Genomic DNA, 15,648 nt, shown 5'->3' on the forward strand with positions numbered 1-15,648 from the left:
AGGACGAGCGTTCACCCCCCAACCACCGGATGAACGAGTCGAGCTCAGGAAAACCCCTGTTGGACTGACTGCTTGCTGCTGTTTTTGTCAATCAAGAGCTTGGGAATTGATGTCTGAAACAGCAAGGTCATTACCCTGAAGTGACAGACACCTGTCTCCTCTCAAACCTGTTGAGCTTTTCCTGCAACTTCTGTTTTTGTCACTTACAGCGTTGAGTTGAAATCCACAAACTTCTTTTTTCTGCAGGCAAAGAACGGGGCTGTGTGTGTTCACGGATTGAACTTTGAGATCGCTGTCCCCAGTCACTCCAAGCGAGCGAATGACAATTCCCAATTATGTCTGGACAGAAATCACAGAAGCATAGGATCTCTCCAGTTTGGAAACAGGCCATTCCGCCCGACGAGTCGCTCAGTGGTTCTCACTGCTGCCTGACAGCGCTACTAGGGACCCAGGCTCGATTCCAACTGTCGGGAGTCGATTCCGTGTCGAGTTTGCACATTCTCCCAGAGTCTGCGTGGGTTTGCTCGGGTTTCCTCCCACAGTCCAAAGACGTGCAGGTCGAGTGAATTGGCCATTCTAAATTGTCATCGATGCATTATTCAGTGAGAAACGGGTCTGGGCGGGTTACTCTTCAGAGGATCGATGTGGACTTGTTGGGCTGAAGGGCCTGTTTCCACACTGTAGCCAATCTAATTTATTCTAATCTCGTCAACACCGACCCTGCAGAGAGCAATCGACCCAGATCCATTGCGCACACTGCATCATTCTCCATTGAATGCTGACTAATCCACCCTTCCGGGCCCGCACAAACACCGGACACAATGGGACAATGAAGCATGGCCAATCCCGCAAACGCTACACATCTTTGTACTGAGAGCGGTAACCGGAGCAGCCGGAGCAAACTCACGCGCGGGCAGAATGTTCAAACTGCACAGACGGTGACGCGAGGGTCGACTGGAACCTGTGTCCCAAGCGCTTTGAGTCAGCCAGTGTGAACCAATCAGCCGCGAGCGCTGAGCGCAGCGCCACCCGGCTCCATAGCTCAGCGGTTAGAGCACTGGTTTTGTAAACCAGGGGTCGTGAGTTCAAATCTCACTGGGGCCTCGTCATCCGTGCTGCCCGGCCCGGCGCGGCCAGAGCCGGTTCTGTTTCAACGGTCGGGATGAGACTGAGGAGCACTTTGTTGGAATCGCTCCACGCCAGTTTGTGGTCCAAGCGGCTCCTTTGGCAGCACGAGCGTTCACCCCCCAACCACCGGATGAACGAGTCGAGCTCAGGAAAAAACCTGTTGGACTGACTGCTTGCTGCTGTTTTTGTCAATCAAGAGCTTGGGAATTGATGTCTGAAACACCAAGGTCATTACCCTGAAGTGACAGACACCTGTCTCCTCTCAAACCTGTTGAGCTTTTCCTGCAACTTCTGTTTTTGTCACTTACAGCGTTGAGTTGAAATCCACAAACTTCTTTTTTCTGCAGGCAAAGAACGGGGCTGTGTGTGTTCACGGATTTAACTTTGAGATCGCTGTCCCCAGTCACTCCAAGCGAGCGAATGACAATTCCCAATTATGTCTGGACAGAAATCACAGAAGCATAGGATCTCTCCAGTTTGGAAACAGGCCATTCCGCCCGACGAGTCGCTCAGTGGTTCTCACTGCTGCCTGACAGCGCTACTAGGGACCCAGGCTCGATTCCAACTGTCGGGAGTCGATTCCGTGTCGAGTTTGCACATTCTCCCAGAGTCTGCGTGGGTTTGCTCGGGTTTCCTCCCACAGTCCAAAGACGTGCAGGTCGAGTGAATTGGCCATTCTAAATTGTCATCGATGCATTATTCAGTGAGAAACGGGTCTGGGCGGGTTACTCTTCAGTGGATCGATGTGGACTTGTTGGGCTGAAGGGCCTGTTTCCACACTGTAGCCAATCTAATTTATTCTAATCTCGTCAACACCGACCCTGCAGAGAGCAATCGACCCAGATCCATTGCGCACACTGCATCATTCTCCATTGAATGCTGACTAATCCACCCTTCCGGACCCGCACAATCACCGGACACAATGGGACAATGAAGCATGGCCAATCCCGCAAACGCTACACATCTTTGTACTGAGTGCGGTATCCGGAGCAGCCGGAGCAAACCCACGCACACACACGCGCGGGCAGATTGTTCAAACTGCACAGACGGTGACGCGAGGATCGATTGGAAACTGTGTCCCAAGCGCTTTGAGTCAGCCAGTGTGAACCAATCAGCCGCGAGCGCTGAGCGCTGAGCGCAGCGCCCCCCGGCTCCATAGCTCAGCGGTTCGAGCACTGGTCTTGTAAACCAGGGGTCGTGTGTTCAAATCTCACTGGGGCCTCGTCATCCGTACTGCCCGGCCCGACTCTGTTTCAACGCTTGGGATGAGACTGAGGAGCACTTTGTTGGAATCGCTCCACGCCAGTTTGTGGTCCAAGCGGCTCCTTTGGCAGCACGAGCGTTCACCCTCCAACCACCGGATGAACGAGTCGAGCTCAGGAAAAACCCTGTTGGTCTGACCGCTTGCTGCTGTTTTTGTCAATCAAGAGGTTGGGAATTGATGTCTGAAACACCAAGGTCATTACCCTGAAGTGACAGACACCTGTCTCCTCTCAAACCTGTTGAGCTTTTCCTGCAACTTCTGTTTTTGTCACTTACAGCGTTGAGTTGAAATCCACAAACTTCTTTTTTCTGCAGGCAAAGAACGGGGCTGTGTGTGTTCACGGATTTAACTTTGAGATCGCTGACCCCAGTCACTCCAAGCGAGCGAATGACAATTCCCAATTATGTCTGGACAGAAATCACAGAAGCATAGGATCTCTCCAGTTTGGAAACAGGCCATTCCGCCCGACGAGTCGCTCAGTGGTTCTCACTGCTGCCTGACAGCGCTACTAGGGACCCAGGCTCGATTCCAACTGTCGGGAGTCGATTCCGTGTCGAGTTTGCACATTCTCCCAGAGTCTGCGTGGGTTTGCTCGGGTTTCCTCCCACAGTCCAAAGACGTGCAGGTCGAGTGAATTGGCCATTCGAAATTGTCATCGATGCATTATTCAGTGAGAAACGGGTCTGGGCGGGTTACTCTTCAGAGGATCGATGTGGACTTGTTGGGCTGAAGGGCCTGTTTCCACACTGTAGCCAATCTAATTTATTCTAATCTCGTCAACACCGACCCTGCAGAGAGCAATCGACCCAGATCCATTGCGCACACTGCATCATTCTCCATTGAATGCTGACTAATCCACCCTTCCGGGCCTGCACAATCACCGGACACAATGGGACAATGAAGCATGGCCAATCCCGCAAACGCTACACATCTTTGTACTGAGTGCGGTAACCGGAGCAGCCGGAGCAAACCCACGCGCCGGCAGAATGTTCAAACTGCACAGACGGTGACGCGAGGGTCGATTGGAACCTGTGTCCCAAGCGCTTTGAGTCAGCCAGTGTGAACCAATCAGCCGCGAGCGCTGAGCGCAGCGCCACCCGGCTCCATAGCTCAGCGGTTAGAGCACTGGTTTTGTAAACCAGGGGTCGTGAGTTCAAATCTCACTGGGGCCTCGTCATCCGTGCTGCCCGGCCCGGCGCGGCCAGAGCCGGTTCTGTTTCAACGCTCGGGATGAGACTGAGGAGCACTTTGTTGGAATCGCTCCACGCCAGTTTGTGGTCCAAGCGGCTCCTTTGGCCGCACGAGCGTTCACCCCCCAACCACCGGATGAACGAGTCGAGCTCAGGAAAACCCCTGTTGGACTGACTGCTTGCTGATGTTTTTGTCAATCAAGAGCTTGGGAATTGATGTCTGAAACAGCAAGGTCATTACCCTGAAGTGACAGACACCTGTCTCCTCTCAAACCTGTTGAGCTTTTCCTGCAACTTCTGTTTTTGTCACTTACAGCGTTGAGTTGAAATCCACAAACTTCTTTTTTCTGCAGGCAAAGAACGGGGCTGTGTGTGTTCACGGATTTAACTTTGAGATCGCTGACCCCAGTCACTCCAAGCGAGCGAATGACAATTCCCAATTATGTCTGGACAGAAATCACAGAAGCATAGGATCTCTCCAGTTTGGAAACAGGCCATTCCGCCCAACGAGTCGCTCAGTGGTTCTCACTGCTGCCTCACAGCGCTACTAGGGACCCAGGCTCGATTCCAACTGTCGGGAGTCGATTCCGTGTCGAGTTTGCACATTCTCCCAGAGTCTGCGTGGGTTTGCTCCGGTTTCCTCCCACAGTCCAAAGACGGGCAGGTCGAGTGAATTGGCCATTCTAAATTGTCATCGATGCATTATTCAGTGAGAAACGGGTCTGGGCGGGTTACTCTTCAGAGGATCGATGTGGACTTGTTGGGCTGAAGGGCCTGTTTCCACACTGTACCAATCTAATTTACTCTAATCTCGTCAACACCGACCCTGCAGAGAGCAATCGACCCAGATCCATTCCGCACACTGCATCATTCTCCATTGAAAGCTGACTAATCCACCCTTCCGGGCCCGCACAATCACCGGACACAATGGGACAATGAAGCATGGCCAATCCCGCAGAAGCTACACATCTTTGTACTGAGATCGGTAACCGGAGCAGCCGGAGCAAACCCACGCACACACACGCGCGGGCAGATTGTTCAAACTGCACAGACGGTGACGCGAGGATCGATTGGAAACTGTGTCCCAAGCGCTTTGAGTCAGCCAGTGTGAACCAATCAGCCGCGAGCGTTGAGCGCTGAGCGCAGCGCCCCCCGGCTCCATAGCTCAGCGGTTCGAGCACTGGTCTTGTAAACCAGGGGTCGTGTGTTCAAATCTCGCTGGGGCCTCGTCATCCGTACTGCCCGGCCCGACTCTGTTTCAACGCTTGGGATGAGACTGAGGAGCACTTTGTTGGAATCGCTCCACGCCAGTTTGTGGTCCAAGCGGCTCCTTTGGCAGCACGAGCGTTCACCCTCCAACCACCGGATGAACGAGTCGAGCTCAGGAAAAACCCTGTTGGTCTGACCGCTTGCTGCTGTTTTTGTCAATCAAGAGCTTGGGAATTGATGTCTGAAACACCAAGGTCATTACCCTGAAGTGACAGACACCTGTCTCCTCTCAAACCTGTTGAGCTTTTCCTGCAACTTCTGTTTTTGTCACTTACAGCGTTGAGTTGAAATCCACAAACTTCTTTTTTCCGCAGGCAAAGAACGGGGCTGTGTGTGTTCACGGATTTAACTTTGAGATCGCTGACCCCAGTCACTCCAAGCGAGCGAATGACAATTCCCAATTATGTCTGGACAGAAATCACAGAAGCATAGGATCTCTCCAGTTTGGAAACAGGCCATTCCGCCCGACGAGTCGCTCAGTGGTTCTCACTGCTGCCTGACAGCGCTACTAGGGACCCAGGCTCGATTCCAACTGTCGGGAGTCGATTCCGTGTCGAGTTTGCACATTCTCCCAGAGTCTGCGTGGGTTTGCTCGGGTTTCCTCCCACAGTCCAAAGACGTGCAGGTCGAGTGAATTGGCCATTCTAAATTGTCATCGATGCATTATTCAGTGAGAAACGGGTCTGGGCGGGTTACTCTTCAGAGGATCGATGTGGACTTGTTGGGCTGAAGGGCCTGTTTCCACACTGTAGCCAATCTAATTTATTCTAATCTCGTCAACACCGACCCTGCAGAGAGCAATCGACCCATATCCATTGCGCACACTGCATCATTCTCCATTGAATGCTGACTAATCCACCCTTCCGGGCCCGCACAATCACCGGACACAATGGGACAATGAAGCATGGCCAATCCCGCAAACGCTACACATCTTTGTACTGAGTGCGGTAACCGGAGCAGCCGGAGCAAACCCACGCGCCGGCAGAATGTTCAAACTGCACAGACGGTGACGCGAGGGTCGATTGGAACCTGTGTCCCAAGCGCTTTGAGTCAGCCAGTGTGAACCAATCAGCCGCGAGCGCTGAGCGCAGCGCCACCCGGCTCCATAGCTCAGCGGTTAGAGCACTGGTTTTGTAAACCAGGGGTCGTGAGTTCAAATCTCACTGGGGCCTCGTCATCCGTGCTGCCCGGCCCGGCGCGGCCAGAGCCGGTTCTGTTTCAACGCTCGGGATGAGACTGAGGAGCACTTTGTTGGAATCGCTCCACGCCAGTTTGTGGTCCAAGCGGCTCCTTTGGCCGCACGAGCGTTCACCCCCCAACCACCGGATGAACGAGTCCAGCTCAGGAAAACCCCTGTTGGACTGACTGCTTGCTGCTGTTTTTGTCAATCAAGAGCTTGGGAATTGATGTCTGAAACAGCAAGGTCATTACCCTGAAGTGACAGACACCTGTCTCCTCTCAAACCTGTTGAGCTTTTCCTGCAACTTCTGTTTTTGTCACTTACAGCGTTGAGTTGAAATCCACAAACTTCTTTTTTCTGCAGGCAAAGAACGGGGCTGTGTGTGTTCACGGATTTAACTTTGAGATCGCTGACCCCAGTCACTCCAAGCGAGCGAATGACAATTCCCAATTATGTCTGGACAGAAATCACAGAAGCATAGGATCTCTCCAGTTTGGAAACAGGCCATTCCGCCCAACGAGTCGCTCAGTGGTTCTCACTGCTGCCTCACAGCGCTACTAGGGACCCAGGCTCGATTCCAACTGTCGGGAGTCGATTCCGTGTCGAGTTTGCACATTCTCCCAGAGTCTGCGTGGGTTTGCTCCGGTTTCCTCCCACAGTCCAAAGACGGGCAGGTCGAGTGAATTGGCCATTCTAAATTGTCATCGATGCATTATTCAGTGAGAAACGGGTCTGGGCGGGTTACTCTTCAGAGGATCGATGTGGACTTGTTGGGCTGAAGGGCCTGTTTCCACACTGTACCAATCTAATTTACTCTAATCTCGTCAACACCGACCCTGCAGAGAGCAATCGACCCAGATCCATTCCGCACACTGCATCATTCTCCATTGAAAGCTGACTAATCCACCCTTCCGGGCCCGCACAATCACCGGACACAATGGGACAATGAAGCATGGCCAATCCCGCAGAAGCTACACATCTTTGTACTGAGATCGGTAACCGGAGCAGCCGGAGCAAACCCACGCACACACACGCGCGGGCAGATTGTTCAAACTGCACAGACGGTGACGCGAGGATCGATTGGAAACTGTGTCCCAAGCGCTTTGAGTCAGCCAGTGTGAACCAATCAGCCGCGAGCGTTGAGCGCTGAGCGCAGCGCCCCCCGGCTCCATAGCTCAGCGGTTCGAGCACTGGTCTTGTAAACCAGGGGTCGTGTGTTCAAATCTCGCTGGGGCCTCGTCATCCGTACTGCCCGGCCCGACTCTGTTTCAACGCTTGGGATGAGACTGAGGAGCACTTTGTTGGAATCGCTCCACGCCAGTTTGTGGTCCAAGCGGCTCCTTTGGCAGCACGAGCGTTCACCCTCCAACCACCGGATGAACGAGTCGAGCTCAGGAAAAACCCTGTTGGTCTGACCGCTTGCTGCTGTTTTTGTCAATCAAGAGCTTGGGAATTGATGTCTGAAACACCAAGGTCATTACCCTGAAGTGACAGACACCTGTCTCCTCTCAAACCTGTTGAGCTTTTCCTGCAACTTCTGTTTTTGTCACTTACAGCGTTGAGTTGAAATCCACAAACTTCTTTTTTCTGCAGGCAAAGAACGGGGCTGTGTGTGTTCACGGATTTAACTTTGAGATCGCTGACCCCAGTCACTCCAAGCGAGCGAATGACAATTCCCAATTATGTCTGGACAGAAATCACAGAAGCATAGGATCTCTCCAGTTTGGAAACAGGCCATTCCGCCCGACGAGTCGCTCAGTGGTTCTCACTGCTGCCTGACAGCGCTACTAGGGACCCAGGCTCGATTCCAACTGTCGGGAGTCGATTCCGTGTCGAGTTTGCACATTCTCCCAGAGTCTGCGTGGGTTTGCTCCGGTTTCCTCCCACAGTCCAAAGACGGGCAGGTCGAGTGAATTGGCCATTCTAAATTGTCATCGATGCATTATTCAGTGAGAAACGGGTCTGGGCGGGTTACTCTTCAGTGGATCGATGTGGACTTGTTGGGCTGAAGGGCCTGTTTCCACACTGTAGCCAATCTAATTTATTCTAATCTCGTCAACACCGACCCTGCAGAGAGCAATCGACCCAGATTTATTGCGCACACTGCACCATTCTCCATTGAATGCTGACTAATCCACCCTTCCGGGCCCGCACAATCACCGGACACAATGGGACAATGAAGCATGGCCAATCCCGCAAACGCTACACATCTTTGTACTGAGAGCGGTAACCGGAGCAGCCAGAGCAAACCCACGCGCGGGCAGAATGTTCAAACTGCACAGACGGTGACGCGAGGGTCGATTGGAACCTGTGTCCCAAGCGCTTTGAGTCAGCCAGTGTGAACCAATCAGCCGCGAGCGCTGAACGCAGGGCCACCCGGCTGCATAGCTCAGCGGTTAGAGCACTGGTCTTGTAAACCAGGGGTCGTGAGTTCAAATATCACTGGGGTCTCGTCATCCGTGCTGCCCGGCCCGGCCAGAGCCGACTCTGTTTCAACGCTCCGGTTTGAGACTGAGGAGCACTTTGTTGGAATCGCTCCACGCCAGTTTGTGGTCCAAGCGGCTCCTTTGGCAGCACGAGCGTTCACCCTCCAACCACCGGATGAACGAGTCGAGTTCAGGAAAAACCCTGTTGGTCTGACAGCTTGCTGCTGTTTTTGTCAATCAAGAGCTTGGGAATTGATGTCTGAAACACCAAGGTCATTACCCTGAAGTGACAGACACCTGTCTCCTCTCAAACCTGTTGAGCTTTTCCTGCAACTTCTGTTTTTGTCACTTACAGCGTTGAGTTGAAATCCACAAACTTCTTTTTTCTGCAGGCAAAGAACGGGGCTGTGTGTGTTCACGGATTTAACTTTGAGATCGCTGTCCCCAGTCACTCCAAGCGAGCGAATGACAATTCCCAATTATGTCTGGACAGAAATCACAGAAGCATAGGATCTCTCCAGTTTGGAAACAGGCCATTCCGCCCGACGAGTCGCTCAGTGGTTCTCACTGCTGCCTGACAGCGCTACTAGGGACCCAGGCTCGATTCCAACTGTCGGGAGTCGATTCCGTGTCGAGTTTGCACATTCTCCCAGAGTCTGCGTGGGTTTGCTCGGGTTTCCTCCCACAGTCCAAAGACGTGCAGGTCGAGTGAATTGGCCATTCTAAATTGTCATCGATGCATTATTCAGTGAGAAACGGGTCTGGGCGGGTTACTCTTCAGTGGATCGATGTGGACTTGTTGGGCTGAAGGGCCTGTTTCCACACTGTAGCCAATCTAATTTATTCTAATCTCGTCAACACCGACCCTGCAGAGAGCAATCGACCCAGATCCATTGCGCACACTGCATCATTCTCCATTGAATGCTGACTAATCCACCCTTCCGGACCCGCACAATCACCGGACACAATGGGACAATGAAGCATGGCCAATCCCGCAAACGCTACACATCTTTGTACTGAGTGCGGTATCCGGAGCAGCCGGAGCAAACCCACGCGCGGGTAGAATGTTCAAACTGCACAGACGGTGACGCGAGGGTCGATTGGAACCTGTGTCCCAAGCGCTTTGAGTCAGCCAGTGTGAACCAATCAGCCGCGAGCGCGGAGCGCAGCGCCGCCCGGCTCCATAGCTCAGCGGTTCGAGCACTGGTTTTGTAAACCAGGGGTCGTGAGTTCAAATCTCACTGGGGCCTCGTCATCCGTGCTGCCCGGCCCGGCCCGGCCCGGCCAGAGCCGACTCTGTTTCAACGGTCGGGATGAGACTGAGGAGCACTTTGTTGGAATCGCTCCACGCCAGTTTGTGGTCCAAGCGGCTCCTTTGGCAGCACGTGCGTTCACCCTCCAACCACCGGATGAACGAGTCGAGCTCAGAAAAAACCCTGTTGGTCTGACTGCTTGCTGCTGTTTTTGTCAATCAAGAGCTTGGGAATTGATGTCTGAAACACCAAGGTCATTACCCTGAAGTGACAGACACCTGTCTCCTCTCAAACCTGTTGAGCTTTTCCTGCAACTTCTGTTTTTGTCACTTACAGCTTTGAGTTGAAATCAACAAACTACATTTTTCTGCAGGCAAAGAACGGGGCTGTGTGTGTTGACGGATTTAACTTTGAGATCGCTGACCCCAGTCACTCCAAGCGAGCGAATGACAATTCCCAATTATGTCTGGACAGAAATCACAGAAGCATAGGATCTCTCCAGTTTGGAAACAGGCCATTCCGCCCGACGAGTCGCTCAGTGGTTCTCACTGCTGCCTGACAGCGCTACTAGGGACCCAGGCTCGATTCCAACTGTCGGGAGTCGATTCCGTGTCGAGTTTGCACATTCTCCCAGAGTCTGCGTGGGTTTGCTCGGGTTTCCTCCCACAGTCCAAAGACGTGCAGGTCGAGTGAATTGGCCATTCTAAATTGTCATCGATGCATTATTCAGTGAGAAACGGGTCTGGGCGGGTTACTCTTCAGTGGATCGATGTGGACTTGTTGGGCTGAAGGGCCTGTTTCCACACTGTAGCCAATCTAATTTATTCTAATCTCGTCAACACCGACCCTGCAGAGAGCAATCGACCCAGATCCATTGCGCACACTGCATCATTCTCCATTGAATGCTGACTAATCCACCCTTCCGGACCCGCACAATCACCGGACACAATGGGACAATGAAGCATGGCCAATCCCGCAAACGCTACACATCTTTGTACTGAGTGCGGTATCCGGAGCAGCCGGAGCAAACCCACGCGCGGGTAGAATGTTCAAACTGCACAGACGGTGACGCGAGGGTCGATTGGAACCTGTGTCCCAAGCGCTTTGAGTCAGCCAGTGTGAACCAATCAGCCGCGAGCGCGGAGCGCAGCGCCGCCCGGCTCCATAGCTCAGCGGTTCGAGCACTGGTTTTGTAAACCAGGGGTCGTGAGTTCAAATCTCACTGGGGCCTCGTCATCCGTGCTGCCCGGCCCGGCCAGAGCCGACTCTGTTTCAACGGTCGGGATGAGACTGAGGAGCACTTTGTTGGAATCGCTCCACGCCAGTTTGTGGTCCAAGCGGCTCCTTTGGCAGCACGTGCGTTCACCCTCCAACCACCGGATGAACGAGTCGAGCTCAGAAAAAACCCTGTTGGTCTGACTGCTTGCTGCTGTTTTTGTCAATCAAGAGCTTGGGAATTGATGTCTGAAACACCAAGGTCATTACCCTGAAGTGACAGACACCTGTCTCCTCTCAAACCTGTTGAGCTTTTCCTGCAACTTCTGTTTTTGTCACTTACAGCGTTGAGTTGAAATCCACAAACTTCTTTTTTCTGCAGGCAAAGAACGGGGCTGTGTGTGTTGACGGATTTAACTTTGAGATCGCTGACCCCAGTCACTCCAAGCGAGCGAATGACAATTCCCAATTATGTCTGGACAGAAATCACAGAAGCATAGGATCTCTCCAGTTTGGAAACAGGCCATTCCGCCCGACGAGTCGCTCAGTGGTTCTCACTGCTGCCTGACAGCGCTACTAGGGACCCAGGCTCGATTCCAACTGTCGGGAGTCGATTCCGTGTCGAGTTTGCACATTCTCCCAGAGTCTGCGTGGGTTTGCTCGGGTTTCCTCCCACAGTCCAAAGACGTGCAGGTCGAGTGAATTGGCCATTCTAAATTGTCATCGATGCATTATTCAGTGAGAAACGGGTCTGGGCGGGTTACTCTTCAGAGGATCGATGTGGACTTGTTGGGCTGAAGGGCCTGTTTCCACACTGTAGCCAATCTAATTTATTCTAATCTCGTCAACACTGACCCTGCAGAGAGCAATCGACCCAGATCCATTGCGCACACTGCATCATTCTCCATTGAATGCTGACTAATCCACCCTTCCGGGCCCGCACAATCACCGGACACAATGGGACAATGAAGCATGGCCAATCCCGCAAACGCTACACATCTTTGTACTGAGAGCGGTAACCGGAGCAGCCGGAGCAAACCCACGCGCGGGCAGAATGTTCAAACTGCACAGACGGTGACGCGAGGGTCGATTGGAACCTGTGTCCCAAGCGCTTTGAGTCAGCCAGTGTGAACCAATCAGCCGCGAGCGCTTAGCGGAGCGCCACCCGGCTCCATAGCTCAGCGGTTAGAGCACTGGTCTTGTAAACCAAGGGTCGTGAGTTCAAAACTCACGAGGGCCTCGTCATCCGTGCTGCCCGGCCCGACCAAAACCGACTCTGTTTCAACGCTCGGGATGAGACTGAGGAGCACTTTGTTGGAATCGCTCCACGCCAGTTTGTGCTCCAAGCGGCTCCTTTGGCAGCACGAGCGTTCACCCCCCAACCACCGGATGAACGAGTCGAGCTCAGGAAAAAACCTGTTGGACTGACTGCTTGCTGCTGTTTTTGTCAATCAAGAGCTTGGGAATTGATGTCTGAAACACCAAGGTCATTACCCTGAAGTGACAGACACCTGTCTCCTCTCAAACCTGTTGAGCTTTTCCTGCAACTTCTGTTTTTGTCACTTACAGCGTTGAGTTGAAATCCACAAACTTCTTTTTTCTGCAGGCAAAGAACGGGGCTGTGTGTGTTCACGGATTTAACTTTGAGATCGCTGTCCCCAGTCACTCCAAGCGAGCGAATGACAATTCCCAATTATGTCTGGACAGAAATCACAGAAGCATAGGATCTCTCCAGTTTGGAAACAGGCCATTCCGCCCGACGAGTCGCTCAGTGGTTCTCACTGCTGCCTGACAGCGCTACTAGGGACCCAGGCTCGATTCCAACTGTCGGGAGTCGATTCCGTGTCGAGTTTGCACATTCTCCCAGAGTCTGCGTGGGTTTGCTCCGGTTTCCTCCCACAGTCCAAAGACGTGCAGGTCGAGTGAATTGGCCATTCTAAATTGTCATCGATGCATTATTCAGTGAGAAACGGGTCTGGGCGGGTTACTCTTCAGTGGATCGATGTGGACTTGTTGGGCTGAAGGGCCTGTTTCCACACTGTAGCCAATCTAATTTATTCTAATCTCGTCAACACCGACCCTGCAGAGAGCAATCGACCCAGATCCATTGCGCACACTGCATCATTCTCCATTGAATGCTGACTAATCCACCCTTCCGGACCCGCACAATCACCGGACACAATGGGACAATGAAGCATGGCCAATCCCGCAAACGCTACACATCTTTGTACTGAGTGCGGTATCCGGAGCAGCCGGAGCAAACCCACGCACACACACGCGCGGGCAGATTGTTCAAACTGCACAGACGGTGACGCGAGGATCGATTGGAAACTGTGTCCCAAGCGCTTTGAGTCAGCCAGTGTGAACCAATCAGCCGCGAGCGCTGAGCGCTGAGCGCAGCGCCCCCCGGCTCCATAGCTCAGCGGTTCGAGCACTGGTCTTGTAAACCAGGGGTCGTGTGTTCAAATCTCACTGGGGCCTCGTCATCCGTACTGCCCGGCCCGACTCTGTTTCAACGCTTGGGATGAGACTGAGGAGCACTTTGTTGGAATCGCTCCACGCCAGTTTGTGGTCCAAGCGGCTCCTTTGGCAGCACGAGCGTTCACCCTCCAACCACCGGATGAACGAGTCGAGCTCAGGAAAAACCCTGTTGGTCTGACCGCTTGCTGCTGTTTTTGTCAATCAAGAGGTTGGGAATTGATGTCTGAAACACCAAGGTCATTACCCTGAAGTGACAGACACCTGTCTCCTCTCAAACCTGTTGAGCTTTTCCTGCAACTTCTGTTTTTGTCACTTACAGCGTTGAGTTGAAATCCACAAACTTCTTTTTTCTGCAGGCAAAGAACGGGGCTGTGTGTGTTCACGGATTTAACTTTGAGATCGCTGACCCCAGTCACTCCAAGCGAGCGAATGACAATTCCCAATTATGTCTGGACAGAAATCACAGAAGCATAGGATCTCTCCAGTTTGGAAACAGGCCATTCCGCCCGACGAGTCGCTCAGTGGTTCTCACTGCTGCCTGACAGCGCTACTAGGGACCCAGGCTCGATTCCAACTGTCGGGAGTCGATTCCGTGTCGAGTTTGCACATTCTCCCAGAGTCTGCGTGGGTTTGCTCGGGTTTCCTCCCACAGTCCAAAGACGTGCAGGTCGAGTGAATTGGCCATTCTAAATTGTCATCGATGCATTATTCAGTGAGAAACGGGTCTGGGCGGGTTACATTTCAGAGGATCGATGTGGACTTGTTGGGCTGAAGGGCCTGTTTCCACACTGTAGCCAATCTAATTTATTCTAATCTCGTCAACACTGACCCTGCAGAGAGCAATCGACCCAGATCCATTGCGCACACTGCATCATTCTCCATTGAATGCTGACTAATCCACCCTTCCGGGCCCGCACAATCACCGGACACAATGGGACAATGAAGCATGGCCAATCCCGCAAACGCTACACATCTTTGTACTGAGTGCGGTATCCGGAGCAGCCGGAGCAAACCCACGCGCCGGCAGAATGTTCAAACTGCACAGACGGTGACGCGAGGGTCGATTGGAACCTGTGTCCCAAGCGCTTTGAGTCAGCCAGTGTGAACCAATCAGCCGCGAGCGCTGAGCGCAGCGCCACCCGGCTCCATAGCTCAGCGGTTAGAGCACTGGTTTTGTAAACCAGGGGTCGTGAGTTCAAATCTCACTGGGGCCTCGTCATCCGTGCTGCCCGGCCCGGCGCGGCCAGAGCCGGTTCTGTTTCAACGCTCGGGATGAGACTGAGGAGCACTTTGTTGGAATCGCTCCACGCCAGTTTGTGGTCCAAGCGGCTCCTTTGGCCGCACGAGCGTTCACCCCCCAACCACCGGATGAACGAGTCGAGCTCAGGAAAACCCCTGTTGGACTGACTGCTTGCTGCTGTTTTTGTCAATCAAGAGCTTGGGAATTGATGTCTGAAACAGCAAGGTCATTACCCTGAAGTGACAGACACCTGTCTCCTCTCAAACCTGTTGAGCTTTTCCTGCAACTTCTGTTTTTGTCACTTACAGCGTTGAGTTGAAATCCACAAACTTCTTTTTTCTGCAGGCAAAGAACGGGGCTGTGTGTGTTCACGGATTTAACTTTGAGATCGCTGACCCCAGTCACTCCAAGCGAGCGAATGACAATTCCCAATTATGTCTGGACAGAAATCACAGAAGCATAGGATCTCTCCAGTTTGGAAACAGGCCATTCCGCCCAACGAGTCGCTCAGTGGTTCTCACTGCTGCCTCACAGCGCTACTAGGGACCCAGGCTCGATTCCAACTGTCGGGAGTCGATTCCGTGTCGAGTTTGCACATTCTCCCAGAGTCTGCGTGGGTTTGCTCCGGTTTCCTCCCACAGTCCAAAGACGGGCAGGTCGAGTGAATTGGCCATTCTAAATTGTCATCGATGCATTATTCAGTGAGAAACGGGTCTGGGCGGGTTACTCTTCAGAGGATCGATGTGGACTTGTTGGGCTGAAGGGCCTGTTTCCACACTGTACCAATCTAATTTACTCTAATCTCGTCAACACCGACCCTGCAGAGAGCAATCGACCCAGATCCATTCCGCACACTGCATCATTCTCCATTGAAAGCTGACTAATCCACCCTTCCGGGCCCGCACAATCACCGGACACAATGGGACAATGAAGCATTGCCAATCCCGCAGAAGCTACACATCTTTGTACTGAGATCGGTAACCGGAGCAGCCGGAGCAAACC

The 15,648-nt window shown here is 52.9% G+C and overlaps 12 non-coding genes across 12 annotated transcripts; all 12 read left to right on the forward strand.

Moving 5' to 3' along the window:
- Positions 1 to 1,031: 1,031 nt before the first annotated feature.
- trnat-ugu (transfer RNA threonine (anticodon UGU)) lies at positions 1,032 to 1,104 on the forward strand. The gene has a single exon. It is a non-coding gene; the product is annotated as a tRNA-Thr (tRNA).
- Positions 1,105 to 2,277: 1,173 nt separating this feature from the next.
- Positions 2,278 to 2,350, forward strand: trnat-ugu (transfer RNA threonine (anticodon UGU)). The gene has a single exon. It is a non-coding gene; the product is annotated as a tRNA-Thr (tRNA).
- Positions 2,351 to 3,491: 1,141 nt separating this feature from the next.
- trnat-ugu (transfer RNA threonine (anticodon UGU)) lies at positions 3,492 to 3,564 on the forward strand. The gene has a single exon. It is a non-coding gene; the product is annotated as a tRNA-Thr (tRNA).
- Positions 3,565 to 4,736: 1,172 nt separating this feature from the next.
- trnat-ugu (transfer RNA threonine (anticodon UGU)) lies at positions 4,737 to 4,809 on the forward strand. Its single transcript has one exon. It is a non-coding gene; the product is annotated as a tRNA-Thr (tRNA).
- Positions 4,810 to 5,950: 1,141 nt separating this feature from the next.
- trnat-ugu (transfer RNA threonine (anticodon UGU)) lies at positions 5,951 to 6,023 on the forward strand. Its single transcript has one exon. It is a non-coding gene; the product is annotated as a tRNA-Thr (tRNA).
- A 1,172-nt stretch (positions 6,024 to 7,195) lies between these two features.
- trnat-ugu (transfer RNA threonine (anticodon UGU)) lies at positions 7,196 to 7,268 on the forward strand. The gene has a single exon. It is a non-coding gene; the product is annotated as a tRNA-Thr (tRNA).
- Positions 7,269 to 8,409: 1,141 nt separating this feature from the next.
- On the forward strand, positions 8,410 to 8,482 carry trnat-ugu (transfer RNA threonine (anticodon UGU)). The gene has a single exon. It is a non-coding gene; the product is annotated as a tRNA-Thr (tRNA).
- A 1,152-nt stretch (positions 8,483 to 9,634) lies between these two features.
- Positions 9,635 to 9,707, forward strand: trnat-ugu (transfer RNA threonine (anticodon UGU)). The gene has a single exon. It is a non-coding gene; the product is annotated as a tRNA-Thr (tRNA).
- Positions 9,708 to 10,868: 1,161 nt separating this feature from the next.
- Positions 10,869 to 10,941, forward strand: trnat-ugu (transfer RNA threonine (anticodon UGU)). The gene has a single exon. It is a non-coding gene; the product is annotated as a tRNA-Thr (tRNA).
- Positions 10,942 to 12,092: 1,151 nt separating this feature from the next.
- On the forward strand, positions 12,093 to 12,165 carry trnat-ugu (transfer RNA threonine (anticodon UGU)). Its single transcript has one exon. It is a non-coding gene; the product is annotated as a tRNA-Thr (tRNA).
- Positions 12,166 to 13,333: 1,168 nt separating this feature from the next.
- On the forward strand, positions 13,334 to 13,406 carry trnat-ugu (transfer RNA threonine (anticodon UGU)). Its single transcript has one exon. It is a non-coding gene; the product is annotated as a tRNA-Thr (tRNA).
- A 1,141-nt stretch (positions 13,407 to 14,547) lies between these two features.
- Positions 14,548 to 14,620, forward strand: trnat-ugu (transfer RNA threonine (anticodon UGU)). Its single transcript has one exon. It is a non-coding gene; the product is annotated as a tRNA-Thr (tRNA).
- Positions 14,621 to 15,648: the final 1,028 nt, after the last annotated feature.

This window comes from Chiloscyllium punctatum, chromosome 34, assembly GCF_047496795.1.
Source record: "Chiloscyllium punctatum isolate Juve2018m chromosome 34, sChiPun1.3, whole genome shotgun sequence".
Taxonomy (NCBI): Eukaryota; Metazoa; Chordata; class Chondrichthyes; order Orectolobiformes; family Hemiscylliidae; genus Chiloscyllium; species Chiloscyllium punctatum.